We start from the raw sequence: 21,344 nt of genomic DNA, 5'->3' as shown, positions 1-21,344 counted from the left end.
CAGGGTGGGCGTGGCGACGGGGGAGGAGCGCCGCCCCTCCGGCGAGCGCCTGGGTGGGGCGCGCTGACGCCGCCCGCCGTGCCAGCCAAGCAGGGCGCGCCCTGGGCTGGGGAGGGGTGGGCAGGAGACCACCAGGAGAGCAGCGATTGGTTCGAGAAGTCGCCGGGAGCTGAGCTGGCTCTGGAGGACTAACCGGCACGTTCCCCCTGCTTTTCTCTGCCCGGGAGGCTGCTTCGGACGGCGCAGGGACCCCTCGCGCTCCCACGAAGGGGGACGACCGGGGAGAGCACAGGGGTCCTCTAGGGAAGCGGGGAGCCCACCGCCGGCTCCAGCAGCGCGGGCTGGGCGGGCGAGATGGGGTCTTCCTCCCTCCGTTCCCGCCCGAGTTCGCGATCTCGCCCCTTGGCCCCGTTTGGCGCCGCTTCCTTGCTTTGATTTTAAAAAAATTGAAGCAGCCAGGTCGCCGGGAGGCACATGCACTTAATAACTCATTGCTATGGTTTTCGTCTTTTGCTGAAGGCCCTTTTAAAGGGCAGCAATGGGGGCCTCCCCAATGGGCGGGGCGGGGGGGGACGCAATGCAAAGGGTCGATATTTGCAATCAGCGGATGGGTCTGTGTTGCATTCAAGAGCGCGAAACTGGGACGGGTCTCGGGAGGGCAGGGTCCAAAAGATCGATGGCTCCGATGGCGAGTTTTGTTTAGCCACGAAAACCTAATGGGGATACAATAAGGGGGGAAAGGGCGGTCAGAGCGCGCTTGCACCACGAAGAGCGCAAATTCAAGCACAGCCAAAGGCAATCCGGGGGCATCACCCCTTTGAGGTAGGCCAAGTCAAGACACCTCCGGGATCCCCAGGTTTGCCGCTGTGCTGCAGTATGAGAGCCTGGAAAACCTGTCCGCCTTTCTGCTCCAACTTACAATAAAATAAAGGCAGGGTTAGTTTGAATGTCTCCCCTTTGGACTGTGCTGTTTCTCGTCTAGATCGGCTCTTGCCTCCCTTCCCTAAGATCAGCAATACCTTCCTTTTTTAGAAGGAGCTGAAAAAAAAGGGTTATTTCGATAGAGGGAAGGGGACAGTGAGATGTGCAAAATGCAAGAGAAGAAACATCATAGAGGCGGAAATTGATCACGGCGTGACTTTGTAACTAGAGTCTCCAAGTACATACACCAGTGTTGTCCAAACTTGGCCACTTTAAGATGAGTGGACTTCAACTCCCAGAATCGCTGGCTGGGGAATTCTGGGAGTTGAAGTCCACTCATCTTAAAGTGGCCAAGTTTGGACAACATTGACATACACAAAAGATGGTACTGTAAATATAAAATCCGCATCATTAAATCTAAGCACAGTTCATGTCATCGTCGTACGGTTGGGTGGCTGAATACGCAGTGTTTTTATTTTTACTACGGTTGTGCCATTTTCGTATTTCTTTTATCCATCCTGAATTTATCAGTCAACGTTTTTTCCTGTCTGTATCCCACTTGTTTTTGGAGATGTGCCTTTCTGGCTATTTTCACTCGCTTTCGTTTTAGGACTGAGGACGTACGTTGCAGGGGACGAGACCTTGATGTTTGGCCAGCTCAGACAGAAGCGCTAGTGATTGATCTCATGGGCTTTGGGAGGCAGCCCCATCTTACTCCTGCCATCTGTCTCTTTGGGATGCCCACGCTGGCCAAAATTGCAAAATAATATAAAAGGTGCCGTCAGCAGAGTTTGTGGGAGACTTCAGGTGTCTTAAGTTAGATAGGAGATCTGTTAATCCCATTTGATGGGAAATGCCATCTTTGTTCCACTCCCTTTTGACCTTGGGAGTCTTTTCATAATGAAAACTCGCTGTTGCAAAGTCCATCTTGAGTCACCAAGGAGCCATATCAGTAGGTTGCATCCTGTGTGCTAGCTCTAATAGCACATAATTATTCGTATGACACCTTGCAGTGAAGTGACATTAATTACCTTCATAATTGCCCTTAGATCACACGTGTTTTTCAGGTGGCTGCCCTTCCTCGTGGCTTGACAACCTCTCTCTCTCATTTATTGCTTTTTAATCTATAATGGAAGAGGAAAAGGAAACAATAACTAAGTTTAATAACAAATGATAAAAGGAGAAGCTAAATGAAATAAACCAGATAATCTCAGATCTCTTTATCTATTTGCATTCGTGCATTCTACATTTGCATAGTGTTTCCCAGTACTGCAAATCTCCAAGTGATTTCCTACAAGGCAATTAAAATATAATACAAACATTAAGTTAAAACCAGTATAAAAGGAGTATATTCGTTTAAAGGTGAGGGAGGAAAACAGGAATAGTTCGGTCATCCTTCATAGCAGGAGAGGCACAGAAAAGATGTTGCAGCTCGGAGGTTATGTGCACAACAGTGGTTTGTGTGACCATCATAAGGCAGTGATGCTGAAGGGTGACGCATCACTCTGATACATCCTCGTGCAGAGATTCATGAGACCGGGTGAGTGTCCTCGTTGGCTGCACACTTGCCAATCTACACACCTTCATAACACGCAGCAGTATGATACAAGATTCAACTGGGCCATTGTGGTGTGCCCATTACACAGAAGATTAAGAGAGGAAGGTTAGCGCTAAAGGGATGCTATAGACAAACAAGTATGGTGAAACAACCGAGAAGCTTTCAAAATAATTATCACCTTTATCCATGAGAGTGTCCTGGGATTGCTATGTATTAACTTTCAGGAGTGTAGGTGTATCAGGACCTTCCCACGTTTCTGGCAACAACAGGTTGGAGTGAACGTACAATGGATTTGCTAGGCAATAGATTTTACTCCGACAGCCGTACTAATACAACACATTACCTTGGGATTTTTGATACAGTACTGCATTTTTGTTGAACAAGCCATCATGGTGCAGTTTGCACATAACCATAAGCCATAATGTAAAGGTGGGATGGGAAGTCTTAAAAAAGAAAGATGTATGGCAGATCAGTGTTTCTCAACCTCAGTAACTTTAAGATGTGTGGACTCAACTCCCAGAATTCCCCAGCCAGCATATTTTGGTCTTGTACAAGTATTTTATTTTGGTAGGCATGTATATCTAAGTGCAGTAACAAGGTCTACTCTTCTGCTATTATGTTTATTTGTGGCTCAGCTCATGGTAGAGTTACTAAGAATCCAATTGGTGTAAGAGGGAAGAAACGTGGTTGCTTTCTGGAACTGTGCAAAGTTTTTGGAAGATACACTTCCCAGTGCACGTGAGCGATTCGGGAGACAGTTTGATTTGCCACACTCATATCCGATCAGCAACTCCAGATGGTCTAGATCAGTGTTTCTCAACCTCAGTAACTTTAAGATGTGTGGACTCCAACTCCCAGAATTCCCCAGCCACCCATCGTCATGGAGAACATCTATCAGTGTGGTCACTAGAGTTGACAATGACTTGATGGCACATCGTCAATCAATTGATCAAATAAGCGAGCAAGCAAGCAAACTTTTGGCATGGTGTATTGCGAGCCCAGCCTCACTGAGAGTCAGTGTGGTGCTTCAAGGTGTGAAGGGGTTTAATTAGCCCTGGGAAGGCCCAGGTTTGAATGGGCCCTCCACTGCATAAATGCTGTGCATGACTCTGGATCGCTCCTCCTCATCCAAGCGTCTTCACAAGGGAGCTGCTGAAAGAAAAACAGGAAGGAAATCGAAAGTGTGCGTGCCTCCGTTAATCAATCAAGCTTAGCAGCACTTCCAGGCCTTGCTATTGTACACACGGAGAGGGCATAGTGTGGCCAGGACTTTTCCATTGGCACTGCCTGAAATTGCCCCTCGAGGAACAAACTCAGCTGGGACTTCTCAGCAGGTGGCAGCAGCTGGTCGCTGTTGTCCCAACTCAAGGCAAAGCAGGTTGGGATTCAATTGGCATGCTTGGGCAGTGCGTCAGATTCGAAGGCAAATGCTCTTTGGCACGCTAGGATGTCATACCTTAAACCGAGCACATCTTTTCCTGGGGTTGCGCTGCAGCTGCGGAGGGCAGCCAGGCCCTTCCGAGAAAAGATGCAGCTGCTTTAGGGGAGAGAGACGCTACGTGAACATCTTGGTTTTAAATCATTCGGTTGCGAACCGCCCAGAGTCCCTCCTTGTGGGGGAGTGGGGCGGTGATATAAATTTGATTTATAAATAAATAAATAAATAAATAAACATCTTGCATGCCCTGAAGCACCTTTTGCCTCTGAATCGGAAGGGCTGCAGTGGTTAGGACATCGGGTGGAGGCCACAGGAAATCCCAGGACCGGAGCCTAGATTGAAAGTCAACCAACATCCGGAAGAAGCCATGCTCTCGGTCACTGCTGGCTGGCTCATAATATCTAAACAGCACCTTGAAATCCCCATTTGAAGGCTGTTGACCATTTGAAAAAAAACTTCCAGGGAAACATAGAATAAAACAGCATAAAGTGTGATTATATCAAACACAGGGAGAATAAAAGGGCAGCAAAGCCTCAGAAATGAGCAGGATTACCGTCATGGGGTCTGCAGGGACGGGGGGAGAGGGGTAATCATGATGGCACGAATGGGATGATGTCATCACAGAAAGGCCCCAACTTGCCCATGGGCATCAGAGCATGGAAGGCAAGTGCGTAATGGCGGCATTTGTGGGATAACATCGCTGTGCACCAGTTGCCATGTTGCCATCGTTGTGGATTGCAGCTGATGCCACTGTACAAGGTCGTTCCCAGTGACAGGCGATGGAGAGCGTTACACTTTTCTTGATCGTACCTATCTCGCACACACATGTACAAACACACAAAAAATCTGCGCGCGGAATCATCTCCAGCTTCCGTGATTTTTGCTGCCAAAAAAGTTTTTGTGGGGAAGAGTGCCCTCTGCTGGTACGGAGATGACATTTGATGACCTACAGATCCAGCTGTTAGCATCCTGTAGTTAATGCCCTCGGATACCCATCCTATTAATGTCAGGGCAACTTAAAACAGTTTTATAGATTGCAGACTGTAGACTTAGGAACAGCTACTGTGATGAACGTTATTCAAAGTTTTCTAGTACTCAGAAATGATCATGAGTATACAAAATATACTCATTGGGGGAGATGGGCGGCATACAAATTTAATAATAAATAGAAAATAAATTTTAAAAATGCAGGAAATCTGGATTAGGAAACTGTTGGAGTCGAGGGCATATTTAGACTTTCTTGTGAGTGTGGATGCCCTCACAAAAACATCTACTGTACCACAGAAGTCTTAGCCTAATAGTTATTCATAAAATAGCTATTATGTTGGGCATGGCTTGACACAAAACATCCAGAAGTTTAAATAGCTCCCGGCCTCCACCTAGATAAGCTGGGGCTGATCGTGGCTGGTTGTATCTGGACTATTTGGGGATAATAATCTACTTCTAAGTAGACCACTGCTCCCATGGGGCTCTTCGAAGCAACCTAGACTCTAAGCAGGTGGGCCGGTCAGTCTGGTTCCTGTGTCAAGGTCAGAATCCATGGGTGCAGAGTTAGGGGCTGTGGGCCTTATCGTAGTCTTGGTTCCAGTACTAACATCTAGTTCTCCACCACTGAGACTGTGGTGGATCTTACCTGGCCCCTGTTCCTTTTCTCAGAAGGCTGTAACAAGCTAGACCTGAAAAGGATCTAGTGACATGAAAGTTACTTTGTCAGACCTGTATCTGACCTAGATAGATCTCCAGGCTTTCCTTGGAAGACTGAGAGACAGATATGGATAACTATCAGCCCCACCCTGAATTCCAGCATGGTATAATCCCAAAACAGATTGAAGAAGCACTACTCACTGGGTCACAGTTAAATCATGATACCTCTCTTTATTTTCAGTATTGGCCCTAAAGCCAAACCTTCAAGAAAATACCAAATTAGATTTGAATTTCCATGGGTGACCCCCAAGACAATCAAACTGCAGGGACAATTAAACCACGGAGAAACCCGTCAAGACTTTGACTCCTCCCTTGTACTTGGAAACCATCTTGAAGCACTTCTGTTTTACAGAAGATTGAAATGGTAGCTACTTACTTAACTAGTTCTTCCTTGTGTCCCGATGACTGTGCCAACAATGAAAAGAATGGAAAACGGGTCTTGCCATGGGTGTGTGGTCCTGAACAGTGTCCATTCTTGTTTAGCCAACTTAATGCCAGATTGCAGTCTAAGAGTTATGGAATTGCATCCTGCTTCTTTCTTCTCCCTCCCTCTTTCTAGAGCAAATGAAGACCAGAAACCCTACTGAACTCAAAGTTACATTTGAGCACGCGTAAGGCGAAGATCTAGGACCCCAGGATACCAAGACCTTCGTGGAAGACTGAAAAGCTACAAAAGTGAAGGTTGGAGAGGTTTCTGCTTAGTTTTACTTTTTGAGTTCCCAGAGAACTTGGCCTCATCAACTGTGTGCTTTTAGAAAAGATGAGTGGCTGGGTCAGGACCAAAGATGATGCTTAGCAACACAGCAAGGAAGGGAAAGGTCATTTATTAGCTTTCATCATGAAGAAACAGACCTACAAAACGTCAGCCTGAAGGACACATCTCTTCTGCCTTCTGCAACATTTCAGGTGCATTGGACTACAACTCCCATCATTTCCATCCAACTTGACCATGTGCTGCAGTCATATTTGTCTGGAGGTCACTAACCATTTTTAAAAACCAGAGATAGAAATTCCAGAGTAGTACTGGAAAGAACAGGGAGAAATACAGCTTTATTCATAAATATGTCCATTTCAGATGGATTTATTCCCAAATAAACAATGCATAAATTGGCAAGGAATTGAAAGAGACATAAAACTGGAAACATAAAACTCTTGGTAGCTTAATTCCTCTGGAGATTATGAGGAGATAAATCAAATATATGTCATGTAAACATAATACTTTATTGATGTTTCATATAATCACTGGATGCTGTGCTTGTTGGTATACATTTTTTTCCCTTTCCTAACTTGAGGTTAACTGTTTATTGCTTCTTATACTGCTATCGTTTAAATAATAATTACTATTATTTATAATTAATTAGTGTAAACCAGCTCTATATATGTATGTATGTATTGTGTGCATATCCATCATGCTATTCCCTTTGGGGTAACCGACATTATGAAGTACACAGAAAAGGAGTAAAGAAATAGTAAGAGTTTATGCTGCGTACTTAAATTTATATGCATGTTCACACACATTTGTGCCCCAATTCTGCATATTTGAATAGAAAAGCAGGTTATGAATTACAAAGAAACCATTAAGCGACTAACCAACCGAGTGTTCCACATCTGGGCAGCAAAATGCATGAACAAACTTAAAATTGCATCGTATCCCCCACTTTGCACAGCTAGGTTGTATTCAACAACATGCTTAACTACTTACTGAATTAACATATTTTCTTGCAGAGTACCATGTAATACTGTATACCAGTGTTGTCCAAACTTGGCCGCTTTAAGATGAGTGGACTTCAACTCCCAGAATTCCCCAGCCAGCTGGGGAATTCTGGGAGTTGAAGTCCACTCATCTTAAAGCGGCCAAGTTTGGACAACACTGCTGTATACGCTGGGTTGGCATGTCTGCTAATAAAAATCTGACCCAGGCTTAATCATAATCAAGTTTAACCGGTTGTGTGAACGCGGCTGCGTGATATGAATGTAACCTTAGAGTTTTAATCCAACGTAGATGTCTCTGATTTTGAATTTCCAACTGGAATTAAGCCTGATCAAAACTAATTGGGTGTTATCCTTCCTTCGGCTCATCCTGTATGCTTCAACACACTTTCACTGAAGTCAATAATATACTAATCTTTCAGAAAGCCTTGATTAAGTTAGCAAATTATAAGGGATAATTACAGTGTCTGGTGCAAAAATGTCCAGACTCTAGAAGTTATAAACAAAAATTTTACTACACAGGTGTCCTTTACATTCAATGTAGTTTCCTATATTTTTCTTTTTAAATATGGAACTTTATGGGGAGTGGGGAGGAGACAGAATGAACCAAAACAAAATGTTCTGAGAGTTAATTTAAAACTGCAGACTGACTCTGGCCTCTTGAACGCAAATCTTGGAACTGAACTCATTTGGAGCTTCTACAGAAAAACAAGTTAGAAAAAGATGTGATGTCCATTTCTGTCGTATGCCTCTTGCATTTTAACCTCTAAGAATGTTTAGATGCAGGGTGTAAAAGGGAGCTACGATATGGACCTTCCTTTATGTCTACAGCAAATATTGATGTGACCGCAAGAGGGCAGAAAAGAGAGTTTTGCCTGTCACTTTGCTATCATCCAGTGGCTGTCTGAATATGGACGCTCCAGATGTGTGTGTCTGTGTTGGGGAACTATTATCTTCCTTTTGAATGTTCTGAATTTTTGCGTATCTTTGCCACTGAATGTCATCAGCATTTGATGTGGGTTCTGATGATATAAAAAAGAACCCAGGCTGAATAAATTATACCAACATTTGGTGCTTGCTTCATTTATTTTACAAAGTCACCCAACGTATGATGTGCCAGTGTGAAAAAGTGATCTCCTGAGATCCAATAACTGGTTGCACCACTTTCAGTTGCAATAACTGCAGTCAAATGCTTCCTGGAACTGCTAATCAGCCTCTCACATCACTGGCTGGGAATTTGGGACCATTCAAAGCAAATTGCTTCAACTCAGTAACGTTTGATGGAACTTACTTCCATGTATGTGTAGTAAGGATAGCCATGTTGGCTTGCAAGGTGAAAATGCTGGAAGACCCACGTTCCTCAATCGTCCTGCTTTTCTCCTACTCTCAAGAACAAACTGTCCCTCTGTTTATAAGTGTGACAGAATGGAGAAGCTGAACACCATCTGTTCTCGGGTGTTATGTGATTGCCCAGACTTACAAACAATAGTTGGGACTGAGAACCTGGGTCTGGGAAACAGCTGAAGGAAGAACAAATAAAGGTTTTGCCCACCCAAAGAGTCTCTCACAGGAGAGGCTGTTGAAGCTGAAATGGACTAAGGAGCTGGTAGGAAGGTGTGGAAATTGAGCCGTAGTTGGAAAAGGAGAGAGATGGAATAAAAAATGGCTAGCAAGCAAAGATGGATTTAGCTTCTGAAGAGATGTAGTTCTAGGAGCATTCAGGGCCACTTAACTGGAATAAGCACAGGGGATACTAGGCAAGGAGAAGGATAAAGTAGAGGGTCTATCCTTTCCAAATGTCCAGAAAGAGAAGGGGATCCAAGAGGCGAGTTTTGCTAACTGTGAAAGATGGCCAGCTACATTTAACTGAAGCCTTTGATTAATTCTCTGGGGGAATTTAGTAGCAGCTGTTACTACTACTACCACGGATTTGCTATATTCCATCCTCCAGCACCAAAGGAGGGGAGAACTGCAAATCTGTATACATTACCTGAATTCTGCTTGTTTAGATTATGCCTTTCTATTCTTCTTATCCTAAGGATAAAGAAAAATCAAAATGGTTTACCAGAAATACCTTACATGCTGTATTCTGTCTGATCAGTCCTAAGAATTCGTGATAATGAACAATAGAAGGACTACATGTGATCAATTTTAGGCCAGTATTTTATTTTCATTCCCACCCTGGGCCCTCCAGAAACTTTTTGAGGTCATGATTTTGGAAAACAATGGAGATTTGCAGGAATATATTATTTGATCCTCTTCTTTGAAGACAGAAAGTTACAGAGAAGGAACACTATGGATTTTTCCAATCCATTTGAATACGGCCTTGCTGTCAAAACCCATTAGTTCATCACCTGCAAAATTAAAGTTGGCATACTGGGACTAGATGGCTTTTTGTCATTTCAAAATAAATATATCCCCTGTGGAGAGCACAGTATTACTCATCCAGGAGGTGGACTGTCTTGTCACATTCTTGGAGAATGAAAAGATTTGACATTATGACGCTAACTAATCTGTCTGGTGAGTGAATCAGAACATGGCTGTCAATCATATTTTCATATGGAAAAGGCCCTTGAGGCCACCAAATCCAACCTTCTGCTCAGTGGAGGAATCCAAATTAAAGCAGTTCAGGTAGATGGTTGTCTGGTTTCTGCTTGAACGCATCCAGTAAATAAGAGCCTACCCCTTCTCTGGGTCCACAAACTGTTCTTATTGTTAGGAAGGTTTTTCAAACTCTCCGTTGAAATTTGCCTTTCCATAGTGTAATTCCATTATTTGGTGTCTTGCATGATGGAAGAGAGAGTAGAGGTCTTAACCTTTTGTACCACATCCTTATGATAATTGGAGCATGCTATCACATCAGGTCCCCTCAGAAAGAATGAAGGGTGTGATCATACCCCCAATAAAGAAAAACTTCCAGATGGTAAGATCTGTACAGCAGTGGAACATTTGTGGGTTGTGGGTTCCCCATCTCTGTAAGTTTTGAAGAAGGAGCTGAAGAAGAACCTCCTCTCATGGATGGTTTTCCTGAACATTGTAGATGCTTGGACTAAATAATCGTTGTGTTCCCTTCTAACTCCACAGTTCTGTGGTTCTATGATTCTCTCAATCTTCTCAAGGTGAAATATTCCCAATTTCTTCAATATCTCTATGTAGGGATTAGGTGTCTAGCACCCTATTCCTCTTCATTGTTCTTCTCTGAACCCGTTTGATTTCTCTGAGTCCACCTTAAAATATGGTGTTCAGAATGGAGCAAAGTACTGAGTCCTGTTATTCCACTTTGGAATATTGCTGCAAAGTTTCTGTCTCCGCAGGCTTTCATTACATATTTGAAAATGTGCGTTCTGGAAAACATCCACTAAAAATTATCTTAAAATATGCTTAAATACCATCTTTATGCTGATAGAAAGAAAAGCAGCAGAATAAAACAGGAACCAAATGGAGCAGGGGTGAATGTGAAATAATTATCTGTCCGTCCACCTTTGCAATGAGGTGGCAGGAATTAAAAGAAAGGAGATCAAATTCTGTTATTGGGATTGTAACACTGAAAAGCAACGGCTTGTTATAAATACAGTATGCATACATTATTTATTTATTTATTTATTTAATTAATTTATTTATTTTTCAAATTTGTATGCCGCCCATCTCCCCCACAGGTGACTCTGGGCAGCTCACAATAAAAAAGAAGAAATACAATTCTCTCCAAGATGGCTAAAAACTATAAATAATTTAAAAACATATTAAAAATACCCTAAAAAACCTCCTCTAATTTTGGCCCTATAAAAATCTGTAAGATGCTGGGGGGGGGGGCAACCCATCATCCCACCAGCCATCTCCACAGGTGCGGGCCCCCCTCTGGCCCCCAGGCCTTCTGGCAAAGCCAGGATTTGATCCCTTTCCTGAAGGCCATGAGGGAGGGGGCACACCGGACCTCAGGAGGCAGGATGTTCCATAGGGCGGGCGCTGCAGCAAAAAAGGCTCTCTGCCTAGACCCCACCAATCGAAATTCCCTGACCGGTGGGGTCTGCAACCTGCCCCTTCTGCTGGACCGAGTGGGACGGGCTGAAGCGACCAGGGCGAGGCGGTTCCTCAGATAACCTGGTCCCGTGCCATGAAGGGCTTTAAAGGTGATGACCAACACCTTGAATTGGACCCAGAAACAAACTGGTAACCAATGCAGCTCACGCAACAGCGGTGTTATATGTGCCCTCCTAGGGGCATTAAGAACTGTCCGCGCCGCCGCATTCTGCATCAGCTGTAGCTTCCGGATACTCTTCAAGGGTAGCCCCATGTAGAGCGCATTACAGTAGTCCAACCCGGGGGTGACCAGGGCATGAGTGACTGTGCGGAGGCCCTCCTGATCAGGAACAACATCAAGAATAACAATATCAAAAAACCCTTTCCATCCAGACTTTAGAGCTATGCTTTTAACAGCTGCTTGGCCTCCAAAACTGGAGTGTGATGACATGAAGTGCAGTGAAGAAACTTCATTCTGTTCATTTCTGCAGTTCATTGAATGTTGAATCGCCTCACGTCAGCCCAATCTACCTCACAGGGTTGTTGTGGGGAAAATGAAAGGAGGAAACGTGAAGTACCCCACTAGGACCTCCTGAAGGAAAGACAAAATCTAAATCTAGCCAAATATTTAATTAATTAATAAGCTAGGAGTTTCAAGGAGAAGTTTTTACTGTTATGAAACAATAGATGAAGTAAATCGCTTTTCCAGGATTTTCCCGGAGAGGAAAAGGCAGATGGATGATATTGATAAAATAATCTGAGGTATACCTTACATCCTTTTTTCCCCTCCTTTCAATGGAGAAAGTGATGTCTTCTCTAAGCTTGATTTTGGATTTAATTTCAAGACACAGATTTCCCCACCTTACTCACCAAGAAGTGTAACAGTGACTTGCTACCACTGAGACTTCAAACAAACAGTTGAAATGGTTGACCATGCCCTTTTAAACCTGTATCCCACACACATCTTCAGCGGTGGGACTTTGCATGGTCACACCCATCATCTTGAATTTATTATTTTACCATCACCTCCATCCCACCACGGGTTGGCTGAACTTACTTACTGTCACTGTTGCAAAAGATAGAACAATAAAATGCTAAGGACGCTGACTGCTTGATGATATAGGACCAAGCATGACCCAAGAGTCAACAGTTACATCAGCTGATCTCGTTCGGGATGTTTCTCCAGCTTGGCCCTCTCCAGACTGGTTCAGTTACAACTCCTGGAATTCCCCACCAGATTAGCTAAAGGAATTTTAGCTATATATCTCTGGAGGATGCTAACTTGGGGTGTTGGTTTGTCATGTTCCATGCTGGTTAAAAAAAGAAGAATCCAAAATATTTTCCCCATCTCAGATTCTATGATAAATCAGGACTTGGCTCCTTCTCTAGGTACAATGTACCCTCTCCACAAAATCCCCCTAAAATCTTGTGAGATCATCCAATCTCATCAGATTTCACCGCTCAGAGCCAATTTTGGAGTAGGGCAGCATAAAAATACCAGAAATCAATCAATCAATCAATCAATCAATCAATCAATCAATCAATCAATCTACATGTCAGCTGTCTCACTTTGGATATTGGCAGTCTTGCTAACATCTTATGACCATGCAAGTTTTTGCCCCCTTTTTACACTTAATTTTTTAGCGGGTCAACACACAAGTTAGGATATTGTAGGGCAGTGTTGTCCAAACTTGGCCACTTTAAGACGAGTGGGCTTCAACTCCCAGAATTCTGGAAGTTGAAGTCCACTCATCTTAAAGTGGCCAAGTTTGGACAACACTGTTGTAGGGGTTTAGGACCTGATGGATGCCTTGTCCCAAATCCTGCAACACAACACAAGACTGATTGTCGTTGTTCCTTTTTTTTAACAGCAATTTTATTGACCATTACAATTAAAACGATAAGAACTAATACAAACGAAAAAATAAAAGAATAAAAAAACAGAAAGTGCAAAAAAGAAGGGAAAAAAAAAAAGACATCTCTGCTGTCTCCAGTCAACTCCGACCATTTCTAACTTCAGAGAAAAACAAGTAAATAATTAATATATGCTGTCTCTCTTCCTTTATTTCTGTAACCTCCAATTTAGGGGGATTCTATAAATATCAGGTAGGTGCCATAATTATAGAAACATCCTTTGATAAATATACAGTAGTTCCTCACCACAAGAAGTGCCATTCCCAGGAGGTTTTTTTCTCCAACAGGAGCACATTTTCTCCCATATCATCCTTTTTAAAGCTTAGATTTCTTGGTGGGTCATGTCATACGAGAGAGAAGAATCTCTAACAGCAACGGTAATCCTGTTGAGCATTTATTTTGGTGTTTGCACGTGCTGTCTCAGTCATCCTTACAAGAAGAGCTTGCTTAAGATGATGGCGGGTAAATATACACAGAACACGGCGAAGTCCAGTTCACTTTCTCATACCTTCCCACTATCAAAATTACTTTGTATTTTGCACCATGCAGGGTTGCCAAGAAATCAACATTGATACGTCACTAGGAGTCAGGCTCAAACTTACAAGAGGCCTCACCTGCCTATCCCCAGTTCTGAACTCGATCTCTGTCTGGGCAAAGGGAAGCTTTGTTTCCACAATGCAAGTTATGGGAGCAGGATCCCAACTTCTAACCAACCAGGCCCGGATCCTGGTTCTGGTTCACATTTCCTGTCGCGACCTCCTGCCCTTAATGCGGAGTTCGCTGTGAAAGACGGGATAGGACAGCCAGAGGAGAACATGGATGTTGGCGCCATTAATAGTGGAGACCTTAGTAAGTGGAAGCTGGTTGTTAGCAGTGTGCAGCTGAGGTCTGAGACAAGGCAATCCCAGTCTAAGCTCTGGAGAATGGGCTGGCAGTATAATGCAGCAGTGAAGATGGACATATGGATTTAAATTCACCGGGACATCATGTTACAAAGGCTTATGCTCCTCACCCCCACTATGCTCCATCTACATATTTGTCGATATACCACAGATTACAATGATCTCTTTTTTAAAATGTTATTTAAATATTTGATATTACATTTTACAGACAGAAATAGAAAAAACCCCACAAAAAATAAGAAATGAAAAATAAACAAGCCCCAAGAGGAGACTATCTATCTATCTATCTATCTATCTATCTATCTATCTATCTATCTATCTATCTATCTATCTATCATTATCATATCAATGTCCAACAGAAGAGACAGTAATTAATGATTCACTAACATTGCAAAATATCATAAAATTACATAATCTGGTTTTCTGCCCTCTGTTGAAAGCTGGTCTAGATAACATCACTTCCAAGTTTACCAGAAGAAGCTATAAAGCGTGGGAGAGAGAAAGTTTAACTTCCTCCTGTCCCAGTCTTGACAAAAATATTCTCTTTCCAAGGAGGCTTCTCTGCAGCTACAAATAGCGGGCTTCCCTTCAGCTGTTATTTATATAACAGACCCTGCCCTGTTGAAGCCTAACAGTTAGGCTACATAAAATCTCTTCTTTCATAGGTTTGTTTTCCCAGGGTGGGATGAGGGCTTGCAGCTGGCATTTAACATCGCCCAGATCTGATGGAGTTTCCAACCACAAAGTTTTATGAATCGTCATTGTTGGAGTATTTAATTTGATGCTATTGTTGTTGTTTTTTTTAAATGGAGACCTACTTCAAATCCAGATAGTGGAACAGAAATTGAGACCAATAATATCTGACAGTGCAAAACTGCAGTTGGAAACATATTTATTAGGGGTGATGTCCCAAATGAGCTGTCCCTAGTGAGACTTCTCAGTAAACAAGATAAGGAGGAAAAGGGTGTGCTGAGATGTTTATTTGAGACCAGGCTTCCTAAACTGGTGTCAACCAGCTGTGCTGGATGTCAACACCCATAATTCTTAGCCAGCTGGCCTTTGCTAACTAGGAATCATGGGAGTTGAAATTCAAAACTTCTGAAAAAGGTTAGGCAAGACTGAATTACCAGCTACAAACAGGAAAGCCCAATGCCTTTAGAACAATTAACTGTATGAACCAGGACTGGCGTCTCTGGCTTTTCCAGGCTAGCCTCCTACAAAACGGTGATATGAAAATAAAATGGTGGGAAGAGGATACAGAAAAACATGTACTCTCTCCCCCCTCCCCCCGAACTCTCTGGAAAAATGAGCTAAAAATGTAATAAACCAGTATGGAGCCAATTTTTAAAAACCTGACAATCGAAAAAAGAAAACATTAGTCTTTAAAAGGAGGCCACGTGAACTTTCCAAAAAGCAACCATCAGAATGAGACAGGAGAACCTCAAGAGCTGCTCCTTTGCCCTCTTAAGAAATATATGTTCATTGGCATATTTTCCCTAATAATGGAAACAGCCGCTCATTTTCTCATTCCCTCTAAATAGCATAATGGCACAGGAAGAAAGACATAACCTCTGTCCAACACCATGATGGCAAATATCCATTATGGGTCTATGGTTGTTCCATAGCCTTGGTGAAAGGAGCTCCACGTCCACTGAGTGTTTCCTCAGCCATTGGATTCAAATCCCCGAGGACCAATGCTCTTTTCATGATCTTGACTTAGAGATATGCTTTGAGCTGGCCACGTTTGCAGATGACACTGACCTATTCAGGGTGGTAAAACTCCAAAATGCTTATGAAGGTCTCCAGAAGAATCTCTTTAAACTGGCTGGCAAATGCAGTTCAGCTGCAAAGTGGAGCACACTGGACCAAAACCTGTAACTTCACATACACATTGATAGGGTCTGAGCTGTCTGCAACTAATCAGGAAAAAGAGTTTAGGGTCCTGGCAGATAGTCCCCTGAAGATGTCAATGCAGTTTGTGGCAGCTTAAAATACTGTAGGGAAATCCCATACTAGGGATTATTAGGAAAGCTATTGGAAATAAAAAGACTGACGCTGTCATGCCTTCACACAAATCGACACTACTTCTGCATATGGAGTGCTGTTCTGGTCTCTGCACTTGAAAAAGTGCTGGAAGAAATGCAGAAGAGAGCAATCAAAATGATCAGGAGATTTGACCATGGTCTCTATGAGAAAAAGATAGAATGTTTGGGATTCTTTAACTTGGAAAGAAGGAGATCGAAGGGGATGATAAAGGTTTATAAAATCATGCATGTCCTAGAGAAAGGAAACTGGGAGGTTTTCTCCCCCTCTCCAAATGCTAGAATGAGAGGCAACCCGATGAATTTGTTAGGTAGGAAAGAAGAACTTCACCCACTGTATAATTAACCTGCAGAAGTCTTTTACTAAGACATGGGATGGCCAGTAACCTAGATGGCTTGAAAAGGGATTGGATAAATTAATGGAGGACAGATCTATCTCAGGTTTCTGGTCTTGAAAACAATATTATTTCCAGGTTGGGGACAGCATATCTATAGTGGCCGGGCAACCATAATGTGAGGAGGTAGATCTCTGTCTCTTGCTTGTGAGCCCCCAGAGGCATCTGGTTGGTCACTGGGAGAAACAAGAGAGCTGATCCAGCACAAAACACTAGCTTTTCCTTTGCAGCAACATATATCATTGAAAGAAACCATTAGAAATCCAATCACAAGGGAGTTGTCCAACCTAATTCAGTTCTCAGTCAGTCAATGGACCATCTTCTCTAGCATTGTCTGCTCTGTTGCATAAGGCATGGTCTCTTAAAAAATCTTATGACTTTTCCTGATGGTAAAATTCCTTGATGCTTTGTACAATAACAGAACAGTCTACTTATAGAGGTTTTCTATCTCCGGAGGTTGTCAAGAACAGGGTGGACAGGCAGCCCTTATGGATGTTTTAACTGGCCTTCCTGCACATCACAGAGGGTTAAATGAGATGATCCTTGTATTCTGTTCCAATTCTATAATTCTACGATTCCCTACTTGGCTATTGTTTGAGTACACACTAATATACTTACGTGGGAAACTCAGACATATAACCTACACAAGCATAATCTAGAACAAAATGTTGCAATGTGATCACTTTCAGTTAGGGCATCTATCAGTTATGGACAATTGCATTGGGTAATTTTTTTTTTTTTTTAGATGCTCCATTTCCCCAGACACTGTTTTGGAATTCCCCCAAGGTTGTCCACAGGCCAATCAGAAAAAATCAGGATGGTGGCCACCATCATGCAGTCAAAATCCTACCCCCCTTTCTGTGTGTGTAACAGAGTTAACCGCTTCTCTGTAGACACCTTGATCCCCTCAACTTCCATTTTATTTTTTTATTAAGATTATATAGCTTGTCTGAATATGTTCCAAAGTCCTTTATCAGCAAGACTTCTGGGGCAGAATTCTGAGCAGGTTCCATTTGTATAATTAAAAATATCCTAAACCAGACATTACGATGCTTTGGAAAAAATGTGCTGAATCAATGACAGAGAAGCCACTGAATTATTCAGCCTTATCACATGTTTCTGTTTCTTCCTTCTGCCACTAGAATATACTTGATATTAGTGCATGATAACTCCCATGAGAGTTGGTCTGGCTGGTGAGGGATTTTTCTTTAAAAATAAGCAAGATAGTAAGGCTTTATCTACAGTCATGTTATTGTATGGCACTTTTATTTCCCAAGTTTCAATAAAGCCAAATAAGAAGACTTGAGATGAGACTTCTTTTAAAAATAGCAGATGTATTTTGATCAAGACACAGCTGGGTGACCCCAATCAACACATTGGAAAGGAATGTTGACAGAATCACACCTTACAAAGCAAACATCAGAGTTTTTATAGGCGTTTACAAATGTAGCCAGATAGTACATTCCCCCATACCCATACAAGGGATTTTTAGGATGGTCTAAGAAGGAATAAAGGTGGTTCCTAAAAAGGTGAATCTAAGTTTAACTTTTTTCTTCTTTTTATCTCTTCTTTGGAATTCAAACTTCTGGCCCTTTTTTCTCTGCTAGCACCATCCTGGCACGGAGCTAATTTATAGCTTCAAAAAGCAGTAAGGCATCTGGCTAATTGCTTCTAAAGGAAATGGGGTGGGCGGAAATGCTGTGCTCTTTATTAAGCAAGTTAACCCTTTATAAGTAAGATAGAGTGCACTGTCACATGCATGTATATACATTATGTGAAATATATATATATATATATATTTTAATACACAATTATATATATATATATATATAAATATATAATATAAAATTGTGTATTAAAATAATGCCCTTCATTATAATTCCCTGAAAAGAAAAGAAAAGAAAAGAAAAGAAAAGAAAAGAAAAGAAAAGAAAAGAAAAGCTTCTAGGATAGACTTTCTTATGCCCTGTGATTCTCCTTCTTCATTAAAACAAAAGTCAGTACAGATGTACTGTCTCCCAGGTTGCTTGGTAAAATGCACTTTGTATTGTGCTGTTAGTATGAATAAGGTGCCTTGGAGACTGGCTGGATACCTTCACTCATCTGGGGCTTGTTCAGACAACAACCCCCAGAATTCCTGACTTGCCTAAAAAGACTTGGAACACCAGAAATAGCATCTAATGGGGATCACGTTGGGGAAGACTGGGGCAGAGGCAACAAATAGAGGAAGTTTTAAGATTGTTTTTAATTGCTCTTGGGAAACCAAAAGAGATTTGTTTTCTTTGCTTTCTTACTGTCCTTTAATCTTAGGGCCTTATTTTTTTTCCCCTCCACCTTGGATTAACACATAACGTAGAATATTTGCACCGCCCTATTTCTCCATTAGCAAAATCAAGGATTCCAAGAACTGGTTTTGCATATTAACTAGAACAAAGAGCAGGTTAAAAAAAAATTAATTTCCATTATAGCAAGCACAATTCTACCCGAGGATTTAGGAGCTCTAGAAGAATAGAGGAAACCAGAAAATGCTCCTGTAGAAGAGATCATGTTTTCTAAAATGTTGGGGTCTGTTGGGGTGTGGTTGGGAAGGAAGATTTCACAGGATATTTTTCTTGAAAAAAGAGGATAGTTATAAAAACAAGTTGAAGGGGAAAGCTAGCCAGTGCTTAAAAGTAAAACAATTCTAATCTTTAAATCTGCATAACTTTCTGCTCAGTTAAATATGAATCTGCTCTAGTAATATGGTGCCGGCTTCCTGTAAAAACTCAGATATCTCTCTGCTTTGCTAGCTGCATTCCGAGCGCCCAGTCATCTATCTGTGATGTTACGCTATGCGCGGCTAGAAACCACCAGCCGTGAAATTCTATTAAGGAAGTATACTCCTCATTACATAAATTATATCTAGCTGCTAGCTTAATTAAACCAAAGTCTAGAGGCAATCCTTGCTTCATTTGGTACCACCTCATAGTAATGCTTCTGTTACAATATGACCATGTCATCCTCACTTGATCTACATTAAGAATAGTTTTTTAGCTTCTTTTCAAACACAGCAAAGTTCAGAATCCAGACCAAACTGAACCTTGATGCCTTTCCAAAAATTCATGCTTCCAACATTTCCCAAATGAAAATCGTCCCAGGTTTATAAGGCTCCTATACCCTCTCTTCATCAATCGTGCTACCACCGTGTTGGACCCAAAATGGGGTTCTTGTCCGGAGATGGCTGCCAATAACTTCGCTGGACACGAGAAACCTTTTGGAGCAAAGATCCTTTATTGGTGCGAAGCAGTAAAGGGGATACCTCTGTGAAAAGAGGCTCCCCGAACATAAAGAAATCAGAGTTTTTATACATTTTGCTTTAAGGAGGTATAACATTGAGATTAATAATTGTTCAGGAAGTTCTTCATCCCCTTAGCTGGGATTCCCTTTTGATCTCTTCTGCGCTGTGGACCCATCCCCTTATCTTCTGTTTTCTCAGGAGATGTTTACTACAGGTGAATACATTTAATAGGTTACTAAGGTTAGATATAGGCTAACCGTGAAGGGTCAGCTATGGGTGAATACAACCTTGCCCTGAGAAGGGTCACTCAGTTCAGCTATAGGTTAATAGGAAAAGATTAACTATAGATTAAAATGAGGCGAGGATTTAATCCTTGCTGTCCTGCAAGAATCACAGGTGTAATACTTTTCCATTCCATGCTCCTCAATAGCGTCCGCTTCACTATCCACTGATTTGAAACCTAAGACGGTCCTTGTTTCTTTGATTCATTATATGTTTGAGATTCATAATGCCCTGATAATATGCTACTACAGTTTAAAATAAATCCGAGCAATTGCAGTAGGTGACTTGATAAACTATGCATGGCATAGGACTTTGTGCCTGCGGTGATCTGCTTGCGTTTTAGACAAAAGCTTGCCCAAAGAGCTACCCTGGGCCACAAGCAGCTTCTTAGCCAGCGATGTCCTTGTTACAAACATTTTTAACTTTGCAAACCAAATTATGTGCAACTGATTCCAAGGGGGATTCGTTCCCTTGCTGCAATGCAGTAATGCTAGCTAACTTCTCAAAAGCCGTTCATATTGAGTTCAATGGCTCTTCTTCCCAGCTAGTTGCAGATAGGGTGATAGTCTTAAGCTGCCATTTAAATGGGATTTAGCCCCACTGAAAGTAAGGGAATTTGTGCATAAAACACGAATCTCATTCTTGGATTATTTGCGGTGACTTGCATTTAATTAGTAGAACCCACTGGTTTATTTAATTCAGTTTCCAGATGGTTTCTTTCACTGAGGAAGGATCACCTTGTGTCCTACTTTCCTTCTCTATTCTGCTGTTGTTATATTGATAAAAGAGTTAAGGCTGGAATAACCAAGGCCACTCCCTTTGGGGTAATCCATACTAATTACCCACAATATTATTTCCAGTAGCCGTAGAACAGGGTTCCTCAACCTCAGCAACTTTAAGATGGGTGGACGTCAACTCCCAGAATTCCCCAGCCAGATGTTGGCTGGGGAATTCTGGGAGTTGACGTCCACCCATCTTAAAGTTGCTGAGGTTGAGGAACCCTGCTGTAGAAGGTTCTGCTATTGAGATCTTAGTATTGATAGATGTGGAGATTGGAAATTATTAAGTTTCTGTTTATGTCTCCCAGCTTTTGCCTACTTTTTCTCGCCTTGCCAGTTCACTGTTCTTGATCTTTGTTGATGTTTAATAAATGAACATCAAGCTCTATGTTCTGCTGGTTGACC

The sequence above is a fragment of the Python bivittatus genome, unplaced genomic scaffold, assembly GCF_059951505.1.
Source record: "Python bivittatus isolate LINGU-HERP-01145 unplaced genomic scaffold, Pbiv_v1 ctg000970_np1212, whole genome shotgun sequence".
Lineage (NCBI taxonomy): Eukaryota > Metazoa > Chordata > Lepidosauria > Squamata > Pythonidae > Python > Python bivittatus.
Note: the sequence above shows the minus strand (reverse complement) of the source record.